The sequence below is a fragment of the Falco rusticolus genome, chromosome W (genome assembly GCF_015220075.1).
Source record: "Falco rusticolus isolate bFalRus1 chromosome W, bFalRus1.pri, whole genome shotgun sequence".
NCBI lineage: Eukaryota > Metazoa > Chordata > Aves > Falconiformes > Falconidae > Falco > Falco rusticolus.
In genome coordinates this window covers 966741-971958 of record NC_051209.1, presented here as the reverse complement: position 1 = coordinate 971958, position 5218 = coordinate 966741, and the positions used below count along the sequence as shown (strand labels likewise).

Genomic DNA, 5218 nt, shown 5'->3' with positions numbered 1-5218 from the left:
CGAGTTTAAAAAATGCAAATGTATGCAAATGAATGAGCTGTTTCTCTTCCTCCCCTCACCCCCATTTAAATGACATGAATCACTTTCAATTTTGACAGCATCCTGTAAAGTTATCGGCTTGCCTAAGTGCTTCAGTTAACAGAACCACGTCTCAAGAGGACCAGGAGGGGAAAAGAAAGGAAAAGGATTCCATTTCCACCAACAGGAGCTGTACATCAGTTCAGTTTATAATCACATACCCTCTGATCTCCTAATTCCATTTTTTCTTGCTTTGTTGCTGCTGAGTGAATAATCCATGAATTAGGGAGGATGGAGTTTAGCGTCCAGCAAAAACCTCTATAAAAACAATTGTCAGCATAGTCTTAATATTCTGCTTTTCTGATCTTTTGCACTTAGGGAGATCTGGCAATAAAAGATCAAAATAGATTCATAGGAAGACACATTCTTTCAAGCAAGGAGCTCCTTTAACACTGATGCTCCTTCCAAACAAAAATATATGAGTAGACGATAAATACAGCAATAGAAATTTAATTGCTCATGCTTATTATTAAGGATACAAAGCCCTAAAAAAGAAATTGTCTTTTCCTTCCTGTCTCAGGGGTTATTTATTATCTTTCACTCCACTTGGAGCACACATTGGGTTTACTTTCATTTATCAGTAATTTTCAAGGAAGATTTGATATGGAGTCAGTCAGGCTGGTAGAGTGTAGCTAGTTAACATGTTCAAGCACAGCACACTGTAATGAATCAATTTGTTTCAGACAACAGACATAATTAGCGTGGAGCTAATGGGCACACCGCTGGATGTGGGGCTGGAGCATCATCCCTCGGCTGAAAACTGTGGTGGCTGGAGATGAGCGGGGCTGGGAGGGGTGTAATTCCTAGTTCCTCTCCCCATCTCTGGGCACGGGGGAGTGGTTGGAGAGGGCTCTCCATGGTGTGGGCTGCCCTCCAGCCCCCCACGAAGCTTCGCTAGCTCAGGACTAGCTTGTCCCCTGTCCAGTGTTGCTCCCACCAGGCTGGTGGTCTGTAACCTTTCCCCGGAGTGTGCTCCATCGTGGTTGCATCGTCTTCCCAAGGCCCCTGCTCACCAGCTCCCACACAGCAAGTGTTTGGCAGTGCTGATTAAGTGTGGGGGAGATATCTGCAAGGTCTCAGCTGGAGATTGACCCTGTGGAGGGAGGAGAAGGGAGATGGCATTCCTCTTCCCACAGGAATGTTTGCTGCAGTCTGTTCCTCTCTATGGCTCCCCAGCCTCCCTCAAGGGTCACTGGCTTGCTGGACAAGGTGAAGCAAGGATTTCCCTGGACAATGTCCATCAGACCAGGCTCTTTCCATCCCTGAGGGCTGGAGGCAGGTAGTAGGGTGGGAGCCAGCCCCTCACCATGAAGTAGACCAGGTCCCCACAAGTGGTGGGAAGGAGGTTTGGAGTCAGCACAGCCAGAAACTGAGAAGGACATCCAGGAGGTGGTGATGGATCCCACAAGAGATGCGGAGGTGGCATGGGGTGGGATTGGGAACCTGCTAGAGATGCAGAGGGTGGGATTGAGAACCTGCCTGATGGTCTTAGCCTTGCAAAAGGGGCTGGAGTGGGGCTGCAGCGTTCCTTAATGTGTACCCTGGGCTCTCTTGGAGGTTAACAGCTCAGCTGTGAACTGAGTGTCTACCTGCAGCAGGGCCACGAGCCGGGGCTGGTAGAGGTGACACTGCATGAACACATGCTCTGTGTCCTGGGGGTTTCCAAAGGGTTAGTGTATTCAAAGTTATTCTGGCTGTTTGATGTATTCTGTGTGTGATGGGATTAATGTATTCATCACCTGCTGGAGGAAGTCACTCTCCTTTCCTGGGATTTCTCAAGTGGAAGGGCTGCTGGAGCCATATGAAAGAGGAAACATCTTACAGATAAAAAATGGGAAAAAAATTAGGTTTTCCTGTTGGGTGTGGGCTTTTTGCTTCCGAATTTCCCTTTGAAGCTGGAGCTGCTCTGGCAGGGGAAGGTGTCTGCCAAGATGCACAGGGCACTTGATACCATGCTAACAAGTCCAAACAGGATTGGGAATGGAGCAAGCTCAGCTCATGGGTGATGGCAGCAGACAGTCATCTGCCTGTGGCCAGGCCCTTGCTCCCTGGTTGTCTTTCTCTGAGTGTTTAGGTACAGTGATGCACAACTCCTCGCTTGCCTCCCCCATTCCTAGATCCCTCGGGAAGACATCCCTATGCAGGTTGTCCACATGCTGAGGTGACATGGGATACCTTCCAGGCATGAAGCAGCAGAAGGCTGCAGAACTGGAGACCTGCTGATCCATAAGGACTGCTCCCTACTGCGGCACACAGCCATGACCAACAGTCCCTCTGTTTGGGACCTCCAGTTGTACCAGTCCCCAAAACAATCATGTAGATGAGATGGACACTCCATGGCTCCCTCGCTTAAGTGCTGTAGGTGCTGGCACTTGGCAGTGTGAAGCAACATATCACCCTTTCACCACATAGCTCCTGGCAGGGCAAATCCAGCATGTGTAGAAAGATGTTGGCTCTGGGAGGATGTGGAAGAAACATGATGGGAGGGAGTCATTGCACAAGGTTCCTAGGGGAGGGGTGAAAGGCAAGAGGGAGCTTGTGGTGGTTATGAAAAGGGGAACGGGTGGGAACCAGAAGGAAGACAAAGAAGGCGATGAAGAGGTGTGGAGGGAAGCAGAGGTTAAATCACAGAGGACCTGGAAAGAGTTGAAGGCGACATGGAGATTCACTGGGGCAGTGCAAGCAGGAGGTGACAGAGGTCCGAGTGAGAAGGGAGGGGAGGACAACCGAGAAGAGGCAGGGTCGTTTTGGCTATTGGACTCCTCTTAATGCTCTACTGTCTGTTTTGTCCTAGGGCGCTAAATGAGAATATGGCCAATGGCATTGAAGATCTTATGGGATCCCATTCCCGAACCACAGCAGTGAAGTCTTATGTGGTTTAAATGAGCAGCGGCATGATGGTCTCCTCTGCGATGTCATCCTCATTGTACAAGACCAGGAGTACCGGACCCATCGGTCCGTCCTTGCTACCTGCAGCAAGTACTTCAAAAAACTCTTTACTACTGGCACTTTAACAGACCAGCCCTATGTTTACGAGATTGACTTTGTCAAGCCTGAAGCACTTTCTGCCATCCTGGAGTTTGCCTACACCTCAACCCTCACCATCACCACCTCAAATGTCAAGCACATCCTCAGCGCTGCCAAGATGCTGGAGATCCAGTGCATTATCAATGTATGCCTTGAAATCATGGAGCCTGACAGAGAGGCGAGAGGAAGATGACAAAGAGGAAAGATGATGAAGAAAGATGAAGAGAGGAGGAAGAAGTGGAAAATTTTGTCGGTCAGGAGAACCTAACCGATGTCCAAAAGTAAGCTGTCACCAAAGCCCTTCGAAGTCTGATCTTACCGAAGAAGCATATACGGAAGCACCTAAGATTTTCCAAATCACTACCCAGCCAGTAACTCCTCTGGACACTTGGGCATGATACGGGACTTCTCCATCGAGTCCTTGCTGAGGGAAAACTTGTACCCTAAGGCGAGCATCCCAGAAAGGAGGCCAGCTCTCTCTCCTTTCCCCTAGCTTCTTCCCCATCTATGGAAGCGATTTTAGCTCCTTCTCCCAGCTCGAGGAGCCACAAGTAGACAACGGCCCCTTGGATCTGGTGATCAAAAAGAGGAAGATCAAGGAAGAGGAGGAGAAGGAAGACCTGCCTCCGCCTCCTTTCCCTAATGACTTCTTCAAGGACATGTTTACCAACACCCCAGCAGCTCCCTTAGGGCGTATTAAGGCAGAGACTGACTATAGCGCTTATCTCAATTTCCTAAAGCTACCCAGTTTGGAGGAGTTTTTCCCCCATGGCCCCTGAAGGAGGAGAGGAAGATAAAACCCAAGGCGTCCCAGCAATGTCCCATCTGTAACAAAGTCATCATGGGAGCCGGCAAGCTGCCCAGGCACATGAGGACCCACACGGGAGAGAAGCCGTATATGTGCAATATCTGTGAAGTTCGCTTTACCAGGTATGCGTTGGTGACCTCTGCCGTGCGTGAGGAGGGGGTGGGGTGGTTGGAGGGGCCACATCATCACCCATGGCTGATTCCTAAGCCACACGTCTCTTTTTCCCCCCAAAAAAACAGCAAAGAAAGCAGGGCACGATCTCTATCCCTTCAGGAAAAAAGGAGGAAGGGAGGGTGAAGGAAGAAAAAAACTGATTTGGTGGGTTGTGGATCACATCCACAACTCACTGGATCCATCCCCGCTGGACAAAAGCTTAAATAAGTAACAGATGTTTTCAACCCCACCATCGTTCACCACAGTTGGACCAGAGGGAGCTGGAAAACAGATGGTCGAACAGCCAAGGAGGCTTCGTCTCTAATGTGCTGGGAGATGCGTTGAGTTGGGAGGGCCATTTAGCTGTGGGATGTAATTAGTTTGGGTTTGCACATTTGGCATCAGTGTAGACCACAACCAAGTTGCACATGTTTAGGCATGACAGTGTCTGGGCTTCTGTGGCTGGAGCAGTCCTAACTATTATAGTTAGTAGTGAGGGGTGTTGGTCTCTTCTGAGTAACAAGCATAGGTGAGGAGAAATGGCCAACCAGAGAAGGTTCAGGTGGGAATGAGGAAAAATGTCTTCACAGAAAGGGTCATCAGGCACAGGTGCCCAGGGAGGTGGTGGAGTCACTAGCCTGGGGGTATTTAAAGATGTATAGATGTGGTGCTCAGGGCCATGGTTTAGTGGTGGGCTTGGCAGTGCTGGGTTACGGTTGAACTCAATGATCTCAGATCTTTTCCAACCTAAATTATTCTGTGATTCATCACCCAAATGCTGGCCACCCAAGAGCCTGGCACCTTGACTCCCTCCATGGTCAGTGGAAGAAGATCAGCCCCTCAGAGAGGTAGAAGAGGGAAAGGGATGAGCGAAGGTGTCACCCTGACCATGAAGACAACCTGTGGGGCTTAAGCTAAGGCAACTAACTTTTAGGTACCTCAAGCTAGGTGAGACCAGCCCCAACATGGGCTGCTCCGAGGCAGGCATGGCCGGCCAGATCCACCCCTTGTACCAAATGCCTTGCACCTCTCATCACTCCAGCAGACCCCTTGATGGTAATAAATCAGAGCGGGCTACACAAATCTAATGCTACAGCTTGAAACCCTTCTCTGAAAAGTTGGACAATTTAATCAGTGAGCAGAGACAAATAG

At 49.6% G+C, this 5218-nt stretch overlaps 1 pseudogene; it reads left to right on the top strand.

Moving 5' to 3' along the window:
• The first annotated feature begins 2879 nt into the window (after nucleotides 1-2879).
• LOC119140902 overlaps nucleotides 2880-5218 on the top strand; it is a 2847-nt pseudogene continuing 508 nt past the window's right edge.